This window comes from Ornithodoros turicata, unplaced genomic scaffold (assembly GCF_037126465.1).
Source record: "Ornithodoros turicata isolate Travis unplaced genomic scaffold, ASM3712646v1 ctg00001418.1, whole genome shotgun sequence".
NCBI classification, from domain to species: domain Eukaryota; kingdom Metazoa; phylum Arthropoda; class Arachnida; order Ixodida; family Argasidae; genus Ornithodoros; species Ornithodoros turicata.
Genome location: NW_026999599.1, coordinates 6,511 through 22,241, shown reverse-complemented (window position 1 = coordinate 22,241; position 15,731 = coordinate 6,511). Strand labels below are relative to the sequence as shown.

Below are 15,731 nucleotides of genomic sequence, written 5' to 3'. Positions count from 1 at the left end.
AGGGTAACCGCATGTTCAGCAGCGTTTGCGAAGTGATTCGGATTTGACCCCGTTTGGGGCTGCTGGTTCTGCTTATGACCATCATCCAAAATTTTGACGGCAGTATGGTAGGATGGTATACAAGCTCCTGAGCAATGAAGTCATGAAAAGTATCTTTTTCTTCTTCTTCCTCGTCATAATTTGCTTCGCGAACTTGGCTTCTCTGCCGTGGCGTCGATAGAAACAAAGGCTCCAGCAGCTCAGCATGGAGCAAGCTCTAAGAGCAGCAGTATTCAGTTTGGGTAAATTTAGCACGCTCTTCATCTTGGCGGTGTAAAAGATGACGTTTACTTGGCAAATTTCATACTTCACTTGGCAAAAATTTACATAATTTTTCATTATTCAATTCAATAATTCATTTCAGGGTGCATGACATGCACATAGGGAGGTGGCCAAAACCTATAAGAAGAAATGCCGTTGACCGCATGATACTATAGGTGGCGTATTTCTTTTTTTTTACAATTCAATGACACGTTTGGGAAACCCTGTATATGAACTGTCAAATAAAAGTTAAGCGTCAGTTTTGTGTAGTGGTGTTCATACTGTTCAATGGAAAGCTTGGTGCATCGCGAAAAACCGAGAAAGTGGGGAGAGCAGTCAGTGTATAAGCCCTGTTCTGGAAGCGAAAGCGTTTGCTTGTACGACGAAGGTATAAAAGGGACAGAGTGCTCCTACCTGATTCGACAATCTGTCTTAGCAGACGTCACCACACTGAATATGGCATGAATATGGCAAGGATTTGTGCGACTTTCAGAGCGTGCATCAGGATGGTCAAACTTTTGCGCCCAAAACTCTATACGTAGTGCAACAGTGTATCACTGCACAATGCGTGAAACGCAATTCTATTGGGTAGCGAAATAATGGGCTGTAAAAAAAAAAAAACGCAGGCAAAATTTTAGCTAACCTATGCGGTGTCCAAGAACGGAAGATAAGCCGAGTTTCGTTGGAACGCATTGAGGTGCTGTCTTTACCACAACATTCCAAGACAGAAGCTCGTCCCTCAGCCGTAATCATATCAGCGAAGCATGACGCATCAGCACTCCCACATTTTTTTCTTTTTTGTTATTTGCGGGTTCTTGAATTCGTAGAACAGTGAATTGCAGTAGCAAATGAATTCTGACTATATATATATATATTACGTAGCGAAGGAGGGAGAGGAGGTACTGCACAGGCATCATCTATCTAGTTGGCGTTGGCCGAGCCCATAGTAGCCACCCATCGGCAGGCCCGTCGTCGGCCCGGTTTCAGTCGTCGTTCAGCACACCATTCATTGTAGCCCACCATAGTGCACGCGCTTCTCATAGCATGTACTCGCGACCTATATATCTTACACATATTCATCTCCCGATTAAAGGGACTATGAAACGATTTTTTTCTTCCTTTCGTTCGAAAGAAGACATTTTCCTGAGTCTAGAACCAAAATTTTACTTTCGTCGCGCGAGCGGATTTCTCGGGAGCGAATTTAAACGGAGCGGCGAAGGAGGGAGGACAGCTGGCGCCGCACCGTGACAGCAGCTTTCGCGCGATCGGCAGATTTCGGCAGTGGCGGCAGCCACAGCGCGAGCTCGCGGCATTACTTGCCATTGTGCAACACCGGTGACGTAACGGAGAAAGAAAGTGCGGTCCGTACAGTTACACCATCGGCAGGGAAATATGCGCGGGAGAGGAGGAACGCGGAAGAGACATTTCCAGCGCGCGCTCCTCGCAGAGTGGAGCGATTTCTCCCGGATAAATTTGTGGCATATTAGTTTCTCTGCGGGAAGAACAGTTTCCATCGAAAAAAAGTATGGGGGTTCGGGAAATTTCATAGTCCCTTTAAAGTCAGTAAATTGAGGTTTAGTTGTTCAAAATGTTCTTTATGATGAACTGGGGAAAATCTGGGGGGAAATTCGGCGCATGCGTAGTTTTATTTTGGCTCCAGGTACGCAAGTGCTGTCTTTTCCTGGTTGTCTTCTAGGAGTTCCGAGTGGTCAATCATGGCTTGCCACAGAAGCCCCCTCGCTGGTTGCTTTATCCAGCTTTATCGTCCGCATACTTATCTCCATACTAAAGTCTATTGCCGAAGGCAAAGGAAATACACATAGTGTACTGTTTACAAGTTTGAGATAAATTTTATTGCGTTCCATCTGCATACATTAACATAATTTCACGAACAATAAAAATAGCACTTATATTTACATGTCTACGGTTTCTCGGTTCTCAGTTCTTTTCTCGGTTCCTGCTTCTTCGGAGCTGCCTCCTCCGCCGCCAGCAGAGCTTCAATATGTCGCTTCGTGCGGATGTGCACAGCCCTGCTGACGGCGAAGGCGCCGCAAGTTGGGCACGTCTCAAGTACGTGCCCTGAAGGTGCCGTGACGACCTCCGCTTCCTGCTCCCCCGCCGCTTGGCCCATCTGTACGGGTCGGATGTCTTGGAACCGGTTGGGCCACGGGTCCCCGCGTACTCCCTGTGGCTGCATGCCCCAGGGTTCAGTCCACGCGAGGAGCGTGACCCTGTTTTGCTCGCTCTGCGCCATCGTCGCGGCGTCCCGTCGTCGTGGCCTTCGGTTCCTGTCTCGGTTTCGGTCTCGGTGGCTGGGCTTTGCCCAGTGTCTAGACCTATTGGTTGGGGGAGCCATCTGAAACAGCGGAACAATTAGCACTCCGCAAAAAAATGTGTGCACCGTAAAGGTCGCTGTCTCCTATTTTGTTTATTTTCACTACAACGCGCAAGTTTTCTTCTTCAGCAAAACACTCATCCTTTCTGGACACACTTATCTGCGGAAGGGGAAAGGTTTCTAGCGCACACACGAACAAAAGTAATATTCCTGGTGATTTCTATCTCCATTCGTTCTTACAGACCTCGCCAAAGTTATATACACAAATTGATTACTTCTGCTTATGCGCTCATTAGCGCGAAGAAAATTTTTCAGTCAGGTACAACGGGGGTCCGTCTAACTTATTACAGCAAGGTAGAAGCGTTGCCCACTTGGTACAAAGTCATAACTGAGGAGCGCGCGAACAGTCGAGGACACAAGGCGGACACGGACAGGCGCTATTGCATTTATATAACTGATTTCAGCTTATGTAGGTTGCATGGGGCCGAACATTATACACTGGAAAATGCAAGTAAAATGTGTACTCACTCTCAGTATCGGGGAGGAACTAAGAGGATGGAGGCCCAGAAGACGTGGTTTACCAGAGGGCATGTATGTCTATAGCAAGTGGTGAGCGCCTTATATAGGTGGGGTGCGATAGTGTGCGTCGATTTGCCAGAAAGAAGGAAAAGAAGCACCGGCGTATAGGCGGGTGTGCTGGTTTAAAAGAAAGGGGAAAAAGCACGGGTAAAGCTATGGTGTGACGATGTGACGTCACATGCACGCCACCTATATGGTGAAGAAGACTGTGACATGGAGGAGGGAGCGGGGGAAAGAGGGTGCAGGTGGGAAAGGAGGAAGCGGAGAGATGTCTTCGCTCTTGCCTTCGCATCCTTGCGTGTCGTTTTCCTTTCTTTCTTTCTTTTTTTTTTTTCATGCTGGTTAGTGTCATGAAAACCAAAGCCACATCCACTGCATCCTAAGGGCCATTAATTCTACATTCTCAATTGCTGCGATGAAGGAAACTCAAGACGCACAGAAGACCGAAAAATCACAAAGCTGAACTATTGAAAAGCAATAAGAAATAGTTACAGTTAAAGTTCGGAAAAAATACAACTGTTACACAAAGTAACTCCCCAAAGTCGAGTTTAGGTCGAGAGTTAATGTCGGTAATAAAAACATATTTAAAAAGAAAAGACAAATCACGGAACCTGTCCTGTATGGTTTGTGCGTCAGTACATTGGCATCCCAATGGCTGTACGAAAAAAAAGTGGTATCGGAAAATTCCGACCCAGAAAACATGGTCCCAAGCTTCCTGCACGCTAAAAATACTGGGACGTGGTAAGCCGATGAAACGGCGTCTTCACAATCTGCCGAATCCCAACTAGCCGAATGCATTGAAGGCCGGGAAACAGCCTTAACCCTTTGAACTCCAAATGTGTTGTACCAACCGGTCGAATGACCGAGATGTCCGTTCCCTGGAATTCGCCGAATTGACCTTGCTACCGTGGCTTATTCGCTAGGGTCATCAAAACTGGGAGATGACCCTAATGCCTTGGGTGTTCACGATGTATTCTCCTTAGCTGTCCGTAAGGTACCCTATGAAGTTAGCCCAGGAAGTACGGTCCTCTGGTAACGTGCCTTCCGCAACAACGGAAGGTAGATCGCTAGGCCAAGCAAGCAAGCAAACAAGCAAGCAAGAAAGCATGCTTGCTTGCATGAACTGCAGTTCGCCTATTCTTCGTGTGCTTTTCCTACGTTCGGCGTTTCATGCCGAGATTGGGAGGCGACACCGGCTGTGCCGTATGGGTATTTTCGCTGGGTTTTCCTCAGATACTTTAAGACAAATGTTGCCAGAGTTCCCTGTGAAGTGTGCACAGCACGCACAATCACCCCTGAGGTTAACGCAACGTCGTCCGACTCAGGCAAGCAGTTCCGTCGCCGTGACCAGCACGTTCCTCTCACATGGACTGCTTTCATTACCTTGATACGCAATAATATACCTTTTCATTGGTAATAATTTACCTTGAAATCATCCTCATGTCCAGCAACAGTGTTGCGTGTCTTCCCAATCTGCCGAATCCCATCTCGCCGAATACATTGAGTGCTTCCATTCGCCCTCCTGGTATCTCGAAAGTGGGAGACATTGATTGCTTTCTCTCTCTCTCTCTCTCTCATATATATGTTAAAAGTTAAAACACAATAAAATATGGACGTCATTGAATGCGGAACATAAAACCGATAGGATTTGTTGCACTGGAGTTGCATGAGCGTAGTTTTCTATTATTAGTCGAATACTAATGTCAGTATTCGAGGTAACGCGTTACTGTAAATACGTTCTCTTTTCTTTTCTTTTTTTTTACGAGTATACCTTAGGGATATGGGTAGCGTTCATGAAGTGACATATTGCTGACACCTAGCGCGCGTGAGCTTACATGAGCCCCCCTTACAAGGGCCAGCCACCCTCATGCTGGCCAAACCGAAAAGAAAATACCAAGCATACGAAGTATTCGCGACTACTCACTGGTAATCAATAATTTCAATGAGTTAACTCACTTCGGCTAATGTAGCATGCTCGGTTGACTGTTATATTCCTGCCGATATTCTTCGAACAACCCGGTGTGTTATCGCGACGTGAGCTACGTGCTGCGACGGTAAACCCAAACGGGTAATTCGTGGTTATGCTCCTGTCGTAACCATATTGTCTTTCATATCGCGCAAAATCTTCCAAAACCTCAGTGTACGACCGTTAACGCATTCCTGTCCACTTCAAACACTGTACGACACAAACGGAAATGTACTTTAAGCTGATTGTTAGGCTTCATTCCCTTCTGTGACCCCTGAACCGGTTAGTGCCGGTTAGTAAACCGAATCGTTTGAAACAGCTGGTTCGAACCATTATATAGTTGCCTTCAGGAGTTGAACCGGAACTGAACCCTTATCAACGAACTAAACCCGAACCGAACCGATAAACGTTTCGGTTCGACTGTCTTCTTCACATATATCCTTCCGCTTTTGTTTAATCTATTACTCTGATCTATTTTAGCACGTGCATGGTCTCTTTTTATTGCTTTTTATCCAGCGCACTTCAGCTACAAAATATAATTAACATGAATTCGTGTTGAAGCATATAATGAGAAATACATCTCAACTGTGACAAAAACGAAGTTAAATAATTAGAAGAGAGAAACGAAATTAAGAAAAGGATTGCATCAGCCTTTGCATTTGCAAAGGCTGATGCAATGCAGAACCATGAAGGCGCCATGGCGGCTGCAGACGACGAGACGCACGAGCCGAGAGGGCGAGAGGGACAATTCAGAGTTGGACGCAGCTGACGCGGATGCGTCGCAGGTCGCAGCAAGTAGGTATTGGGAAAATTCCAACGCGAAATAATCTAGCGGACCTGCTCGGCCTTCACAAAACTATCGCGATTTTTTACGAGTCCTTTTTAGCAGTCCCTTATAGTGCCTGGCGTGAACGGCAGCTGCGGCTCATAGAAAGCACCAAGCACTGTGCGCATAGAGGAAACCATGCTCTACACAACGTCCAAATCCCCGTTGTCGTGTTGTAATCGGTCTTGGTATACGAAGGCCAGAAGTTTCGCAATTTTCATCCTACTTCGCGGTTTTTTTTTAAGTCAAACGATTGCAAATGAATGAACTTTTTTCTCCTGCAAGGGCTTCATGGAATGTTTCAACAAGAAAAATCGCAAGACAAGTAACTTTCGTAGTCATTGCAGGAAAAATAAAGGAAGTATGCGTTTTCTAAAATTCGCTACAATCGAGCGTAAAACATGCGATGAAGAGGTCGCAAGAGAAGTCCGAAACCAACGCAGCCTTTCTCTACAGGACGCAAGCAGGGCGAGCCTTCCTCGACAACATATTAAAAAATCTGGAGGGTATTTTTTCGTATATAAGAGTTTTTTTTTCTTTTTTTCCGTCCTCTCTTGTAGTGGAGGGTATTACGGCCACACTGACCCAGGTTGCATGTATCCGGTGGTGTGCTATATTTGTTTCTTGGGCTCCCGTTTTAATTCCCTATATTTCAGATTTTTTTTCTGGTTGGTTTTCAATATGACAACCATCCGGATCAAAGGGAATGGCTCCTATATAGTTGAGTTCCAATGTGGAGTTCCAATTCACCAGCATGAATATTAAGCGCGTAAATACATATTCACTTGATGAAAGTTCCGTGTAACTGTCACATTGAAATGCTGAACAATTCAGCGAAAATATTAACCACGAAAATTTCAACAAGTTACAACGCTGGAGGAACAGACGAACATGCAAAAACGTCGTTTACATGACAGAACTACTGGAAGCGACGGAATGTCGTTGTGGTGGTTCATCGTCCATGCTGTCGTAGGTTCCAGCGAGGCTCACAGCTATATAAAGCTACAATCCGCGTATGGAAGCCCGTATATCCGCTGATATCCGCAAGAAACTCGCAGGTTCAGATGAAATATGAACGCTTTTTGCGATCTGTAGATTGGACGCGGATGGCACCTGACCAGGAGTGGGTGAGGTGCGGATAAACCGCGAGACTGCGCCGTGAATTTGCTCCACACTAGGTACCGAACACAGAGTACAAGGTGTACGCAAGCCGCTCGAGCGTCTGGGAGAGATCTCTGGCGTCTCGAGCCGAGGTGCGCGTTCAGAACCGATCTTCCGTTTCACTACTGATCCCGTTTGTTGCAAAATGTGTTGCAGTACTTCGTGCCGCGTCTTCTTTCGCAGCAGCTAAATCTGTGCTTGCTGTCGTGTATCCTTTTGTACCATAATGGACGCTCAGGATCTGTCCTCGCTACAAAAGTTAGCCACTCCGGGGTTTTTACTGTCAGAACGAGAGAGAGGTAGTCGCGGATGAAGTTCGGTGACGGATGTTTTTTTTTTTTTTTTTTTTTTTGTGCTGACGGGAAATAACGTTTATTTCCTGGAAAATTGGTTAGATGTATGGAGCACAGAAACTGAACTACTGCTGCGTGCCGTGGGATGACGCGGATTTTTCGGATAGAATCAGGACGTCAAGAAGCTCATCCGCACAGGGCTACAGGGCTACACACCTGCCCATAACCGCTAATCTCCGTCATCGGCACAGTGCACACCGGATAATGCCGTAAACTTAACCACACAGAATTGTAATACGCGCGTTATGCTGCCGAATGAAAGACTACACTCTTAAAAATGAACTTCACCGCATAGCACGCTCCTGTCCAACCATCATCTCGAATGAGCGTTCTCTGCCCTGATTTGTTGAAAACGGGAGGCGTACGCCTTTTTTGTGACACTTATGCTGTTCATAATTGTCACAGAAAAGGCGTACGCCTCCCGTTTTCAACAAATCAGGGCAGATAACGGTGTCATTTCAGATTATGGTTGGCTATGAGCGTGCTGTGCGGTGAAGTTCATTTAAGAGTGTATGGTAACCTTGCAGAAGTCTGCGCCACAGCATATTGCTTGCTCATTAAAACCCAACCAGACAAGAGAAAAATTGAATATAAAAGGAATTAAAACAGGAGCACAAGAAAGAAATATAGCAGCCCACCGGATACATGCGACGTAGGTCACTGTGGTCACAATACTATATACAAAAAGAAAAAAGAAAAAAAATGTATACGAAAAAACACCCTCGAGATTTTTTAATATGCTGTAGAAGAAGGCTCGTTCTATAAAACTGCGTTGATTACAAACGTCTCTACCGTCCTCTTCATTGCGTGTTTAACGCTCGATTGTAGCGAATAGACATCTACCCGAGAAACGTCATCATGACGTTGATAGACAGACTGATAACGAAACAAATCTGAAAGGGGGGGGGGGACTGGTTTCCACGAGTGTTAGCTGAAAAGTAGGACCGAAGAGTGCGTCCCTTTCAGGGATCATCATAATCACCCCCAAGATCGTGGCTTTCGCGACCTTGTTCGTCTCCTATACTTTCGTGCATAGTTCAAGTCCACCAAATTGGTGGCGCTATCGAACACTAATTGTTTACAAACAGGGAAATGTCTATTTTGGAAAAATCGCATACTTTCCTGCAATGACTACGAAAGTTACGTGTCTGGTGATTTTTCCTGTTGAAGTATTCCGTGAGACCTTGGAAGGAAAAAAATATTCATTACAATTTAATCATTTGATCGCCCCCCTACAAAAAAAGAAAAAAAAAAGCATACAAAACATATCGCGAAATAGGAGGACAATAAACGTCCACCCGAGAAACGTCATCATGACGTTGGTAGACAGACTGAAATCGAAACAAATCGGAAGGGGGGGCTGGGTTCCACGAATGGGCACTTGTTCGCTGCCTTCTATTGAAAGCACAGTAGGGGCGAAGGTCGCATCCCTTTCAGGGATCATCGTAATCCCCCCAAGACGGTGACTTTCGGGCGCGACCTAGTTCGCTTCCAGCTTCGAGCGTAGTTCAGCTCGACCAAATTGTTGGCGCTGTCGAACCCTATGACATCATTTGTTCACGAACAGGAAGAGGTCTATTGCCAAAAACTTTCGACCTGGGTGTATCAGCATCGATTACATCACGACAACCAGAATTTGCGACGTTGCGTAGAGGATGGCTTCCCCTATACGCAAAAGAAAACCGCACACTAGATTCTAGCTGCTTTCTATGAGCCGGAGCTGCCGTTCACGCCAGGCGCGGCTTTCGAGAGCGCTGCAAGCTTAATTGCTTGTGTCTAGCACCCGCCACATTAGGGAAGAAACGTTTCGTGGTGTGTCGTTTTGCACTATTAGGGACGGCTAAAAAATGTTTCAGCGAAATGCGCGATAGTTTAAAGGCCGGGCAGGTCCGCTGGACCGTTTTGCGTGGAATCGCAGGCCTGCTTCGGAGCAGAGGCGGGAAGAGTTGTTAGCAAGGTTAACTCTGGCCAGAGCCCTGCACGAGCCGACTTTTACGGCCCCGACCCGGTCCGGGCGCATCGAAAAATGGTCCGATCCGGGCCCAGACCTTCATATTTTTATGCGGCACAGCTCGGCCCGTGAGCAGAGCCCGGCCCGGCCCGGTGACTCGGCGAGTAGATCCCGGCATGGTATTTCCAGCCGTGACGTACGCGTTTCTGGCACTTATCAAACAAATTTAGAAGGAAACGTATAAAAGAGAAGTGATGTTCTGATGCTGGAACAACATAGCACTGACAAATACATACAAAGCCTCAATAACATGTGGGTTCGAGTCCTCAGCTGGCTAACCTTCTCAGTGACTTTCATCTTTCAAATGTATAAGAACAGAAGACAAGGCCACAAACATACAAACGCTGGCGGTTTGACACTGTAACAGCACGAGACCAAACTCAATCCAGAACGCACGTGGGCATGGGCGTTATCGTTACACTGTTTTTGCGGAGGTAGAGTATGCTGTTGACATACTCCCTCTCAGTCTCACTCTCCTCTAACTCGTTACTATACCTAAGTTCTCTCTCTCTCTCTTTTTTTGTGTGTGTGTAACTTGTAACTCAACTCGGTACTTTTGCGCCAGATCAACTCCTTCCTTTTTCGAGTAACTATGCCAAAGTAACTGGAGTTAAGTTTTTGCTTTATCTCTGGTTCCTCATGGCATTTTTTGCCGTAAAACGTGATATTCAATCAATGACAGTATTTTATTGAGGAAGTTAGAACCGCTGCCAATATTCTCATAGGTTGCGTTCGTTTATTGGACTCGAGCAACTCGGGAACAGAGAGAGTCGACTCTTGGTGGGCGAAAATGCTGCGGCATGGCTCTCATGATGTCGCACATGTGACACTAGCTCCCGTTTTAAACTTCAATGCGTTCTAGAAATACTCTGGGCGCGTTTTTCTCATTCAACCCGAGTAGCAAGGGAGTTTGGTAACGACGGCAGAGCCTTCATCATCACGTGACTTCAGATATAGCCGCCTTTGACTGCAATTTTCGAACGGCTAGAGTTACTCTTCGCTCAAAATGTAGGATTGGCCTGACGGGCGAGACATGGAAGTGGCATTCTAGCGAATTTTGGAAATGTTCCACAGTTTTTACTGTCCTACATTTCCAAATTGAACACCACTCAAATTGACTGTCAACAAGAACGTGGATAGCAGACGACGCATCGACGTCTGCTAGCTTGTGTGCGACATCATAACTATACGGCTACTTTTCTTCAGAGCAGAGCCCCTATGGCCGGCCTTCCATTTGATGCCAATACATTCTCTCAGACCAGAGTAGGGAAGAGTTGTACTCCCTGGCTACTCTGGCAAATTTTCGCCACAGAGTTGACGTCATTTCCGCTACTCTGGCTATTTTTCGCCGGTTGAAAGGTTGAAAGTACTCTTGAGTTGCCAGAGTTGAATAAGAAAACGCATCCTGTTGGCAGTGGTGGCGCTGGTACAACTTTCTTTTTATTTATTTTTTCATTGGTCATGCAACAGCCAATGGTATCCCGAGCGCTCCGCCCATTCGCCCGAAAGAGACACTTTCACTTCGTCTACGTACGCGTACGGTCCGAAGAGCAATCGCTCCAAAGCACATTGGAAACAACAGGTACGGTTGCATATCGCTCTTCATTTGGGAACCATATGAAGTGCTGCGCAGGGTGCTTCGATCCTTATGAAGGGGCACATTCATTCCCCACATCACCACCAGCAATGGGGAGTAGCGCCCCTATAGCGATAAACTCCCCATTGATCATGTCACAATAAAATTGTTGTTGTTGAGAGCCTGAAATGCCACCAGCATAACATCCTTGTAATGGAGGCATGAATTACGGTACACGTCGGATATATATACTTTCAAGACGTGGTCGCGATGAACAAACGCTTCCTGTGTTAGGGTAAGATCGATAAATCACTGATAGGAATGTCGTACGGTACGTATATTGATACATTTTTAACCCCTTATACGTTTCCCTGGCCAATACAGGGACGGTACACAAACTTTCGCAAGGATAAGTTTCGCGAGAAATCCTACTACGAATCACACCTCAGCGCCTGTTTTTCCAAAGGATCGTTGCACCCTCCTACGCCATTCGTCCCAGAAGCTCTCCCTCTTTTTTGTTTCCTATTTCTACGTAGATCTTTCAGTATACTTTCTTCGGTTTCGCTTCCTCAGAGTGCACGGCCGCAGTGACGCAAAACCGTGAGAGTAGCGCGCGAGCCCTACAGATTTCGCGAACTGGCTAATAACTTGTAAGACTAACATAATTTGGAGTTTTTTTATAGTTAACTAGTTAGTTAACAGTAACCCTGGCCTGACGCCTTAACTGAGGACGTGCACACCCATCAGCCCTAGAAAATGGAAGTGGTTTGTGGCAACATCTAAATTTCCTGAGCTTTGTTGGATGCATGAACCCGAGGAAGTCGCACGTGAGTGCAGAAATATGTGACTCGTGTCTCACCCACTTCTGGGGCGGTCACTTGACCGCCTTAAGCAATCCCCTTTAGTATTCCTTTTTTCACCCAGATACTGGATCTGCTACATTTTGCTGAGGTTCTCACTTTCTACCCTCTTTCTTCAATCCGTGGTACATGTACATTGTCACTGAGAGTCTGAAGTTGGGGAATTCGGTACATGACGAGTTCACACCGCCGCAGCAAACGAACACAGGCAAAAGGCACGTCCTGTCTTGTGTGTGCCTTTTGCCTGTGTTTGTGGCTGCAGCGGTGTGAACTTGATATACATTGTGTTTCCCAAAAACGTGTAGACCCTACACGAAAGCTTGTGCTTAGTGAAATAAATTATTTGAATGTTTCAATCTCTTTAAATACTTCTCTTATTCACTTGCAAGTGCCAGCCCATTCTGGTTTTTACCTGTTACTTTCCAGACTGTCATAGTGTGGTATTTTTCTCTTTATTTGTGTAACTAGTTTTAGTCTTATCTCTCACACAGATATAACGTGGTGCACTACAAGGATTCCTTGTCTGGTCTATACCACATTTTCTGGCATACTGCACAGAGGCCAGTTTAGGTGTGTTGCTTTTTAACTTTTTTATCAATCAATGATTGACTTCGGTGCATTCAAAACCGAACATACTTTTTTTTGTCGGTGATGTCAGGTTGTATCACTGTATAGGGGATTCCGCCGACGGGGTTAAGTGCAAGAACATGCACGTCTTGTGCCATGAGGGTATAGCCTATCTGATTTATACCTCCCATGGTTTAAACAGGGCATAGACAATTCTGACAAGGTATAAATATGTCAGTTTAGACTTGATTTACGCGTTCACTGTACCTCTTTTACACATTTTCTTCTAACACAGCACAAGTGGTGCTTCACTACCTGTTGCAAAGCGTTTGTAATGAGACAGGCAGTCAGCAAATTCCAATATGAAACACGGATAGAGTACTGGGGTGAACTATGTGGGTGGGAAAGGCTGTAACATGCGTCTACCTGAATAACATTGGAGAAAAAGAGCCCATGTGCTCTCCGCCACAGGAAAGGAAAAGCATTTGGACAAGGATCAAGATAGCCAAGGCTCATACCATATTCAGCTCATACCACGAGGACACATATCAAGGCAGCCCATATGACACCCAAGTCCTGCGTGTGTGTGGTGTTCATTATGGGAGTAGCTTTTACTTCTATGTTTTTCTTTTGTACCATTTAAACTCAAGTGACACCCAGAAATGCCATAACAGGAAAAAGTGTTACAAACCGTGACCAACACTGAACAAAATGTACATATGCTACACTGCCAACGTACACTGAAGGGCAGTTAAAGTGCACTGTAATTGTAATGCGGAATGATGAGCTTTCTTAAACATATCGAAAATGTCCCACATTTTTGCCATCAGATGGAACTAAGACACTGTCAGCGCCAGGTGTACTGTGAAAAACTCTGGAGTGGTTCCCCAGGCAATGATGAAAATGTGGGACAAATTTCAATTTGATTTCTTGTCAAGATTCTGTATTTCCAATAAACATTATAGTGCAGTTTAACTATACCTTTCAGTGCATGTATCTTTTACAGTGTGTGTACATGGTGCATGTCATTTGTTGAATTCATACATTTCTTTCACATTTAGTTGGCATTTTTTCCTGATACAGCCTTTAGCAGCGTGACTTGAGTTTTGTAATATCACGGTATCAAGTGATACAGCAGCAGGATTTAAACCGCGCATCTCACAATTACCCATTAAGCAATGTTTCCAATTCGACCATGCTGGTATCTGCTTTCCAGTGACCTGCGTAGGGACCTCATTTGGCTAATGGGAGATGCATTCAGTCTCACACTGTGTCCTACACATCTCCTTTCACACAGACATTCATGACACATATACCGGGCACAGCGACTGGTGAACATCATGGAAAATAATTGTTCTGAGGCTGGAATGTACAGTATTACTTTCCAACATGAGTTTTGAGTTTGAAAAGGTAATCCCAAAAAACAACCCCCTTCACACACAAAAAAAAAGAAAAGGAAAGGAAAATGAAGTTGAGTATGGTATGAGTTTTCTGGTATGGGTTGTCTTGGTATGACCTTGGTGGCACCCTGAGGCTAGGCTAGTGAATTACTCTGAGCCACAGGCAGGCTTAACACCTATTAAATCACAATATGCAAAATATCAAGAGGGTGCCAATACAATCATATGACCGGTGCAGGACGACCGAACACGTGATCCTACATTGCCAAGGTCTTGAGCCGTATAGCTGAAAGAGGGTGCTGAGCTATGGAAATCTCTAATAGTGCCAGGAATCACTTTTGGTAATGTAGCCTTATGCATGAATGCTGGCAAAACAGAATTCACGGAGACGCAACAGTGAGAGGCACCGTAGACAAATTGCTAATGGGTTTGGGGAAAGTTGGGATAGTCAACATTTGAAGGGAAGGAGGCAAGAAGTAAAATATGTTACAAGAAAGAGGTGAGGAATTTGGGGAACAAAACCTAGGTAAGGACATTGGCATATATGTACCTGAGGAATTTTGACACACGGTGGAGGAGGAGTACTTGTGCCTTCTTAGCAAAGTACCTTGTGTACACCAAAAAGGACAAGAAGAAACATACAGTGACTATCAGACCGCGGAATTATATGCACTAAAAACCCACTAAATATGCATGCAATCATGCAACAAAAAATGGGAAAACGTGCAATTAAGCATGCAGCAAAAACGACTAAACATGCATAATACATGCAGCAGAAAGTGCAGAAATATGAAATATGCGCATGGTTTATTTTCATGCGTGTTGTGCAGAACTTCAGAGTACGCTCTACATTTATAACATCAAGAATGACTAGAAGAACGAATGTTACACCACCATCAACTGCTTGTAGTTCTGGTGACAATAGACCACTATATACTATTCCACATCTGGTTGCACCAGTGCGACCTACGTTTCCATCTTTTTTTTTTCTTCTATTTTGTTTTATTCATTCTATACTGCTCCAAGTTTTCGGGCTGGAACTCTGACATCTCTCTGTAAGCATAAGCTTGTATGCTGAAAAGCTCCTGTTAACAACATTGCTTTGGTGACCAAGGAGATAAATGCAGGGATTCTCTTGTACCTAATCCCCTGGGGATTCCCCTGGCAATATGAATAGGAATCGTTCTCTGATGAAGGGGTCAGGCTATTGACAAGCAAGGCCGAGCGTGGGACCAGCCTATTGTACTAGATGACCGGATGCACGAATTCCCCCCAAATAAAGAAAAAATGGGAGTTAAGGTCCACTGAGCTGAAAATTTGGACACGACGGGGAAGTGTGCTAGACACAGCTTGACGACGAAGAAAAGTACTTTAAATACTGAGCAGCAAATACTGAAAAAAGTATTTAGATACTTTAAAAATACTTGTCACAAAACGTATTGCGTAGAGTACCAAAATACCGGAAAAAGTATTTAAAATACTGTATTTTGACTACGTACTCACGATACGTTCAAGTCTGAGTCGACTCCAATGCTGGTTCCGCACGCGTCTGTAGCGAACGCAGCCTTCCGCGCACCGTCACGTGCGGCGTCCTATAAGGTCGTGCCAGCCTGACACGTCCTGTTGAACAACACATTTATGCACAAACATGCAATATTCTTACAAGCATGCACTAACGTCCGCAACATGCATTTTCATGCATTTTGTAGCTTTCACTAATGCATTCATGTGGCCTCAAAACATGCAAATATATTGCGTTCGAAGCTCTGCATGCCCCGGAAAGAAACATGCAAATCC

The 15,731-nt window shown here is 45.2% G+C and overlaps 1 long non-coding RNA gene across 1 annotated transcript; it reads right to left on the bottom strand.

Moving 5' to 3' along the window:
• Positions 1–2,074: 2,074 nt before the first annotated feature.
• On the bottom strand, positions 2,075–15,510 carry LOC135376986 (uncharacterized). Its single transcript, XR_010417954.1, has 3 exons — positions 15,434–15,510; positions 14,485–14,541; positions 2,075–3,331 (listed from the first exon to the last, which is right to left on the bottom strand). It is a non-coding gene; the product is annotated as an uncharacterized LOC135376986 (long non-coding RNA).
• Between the last annotated feature and the right edge of the window lie 221 nt (positions 15,511–15,731).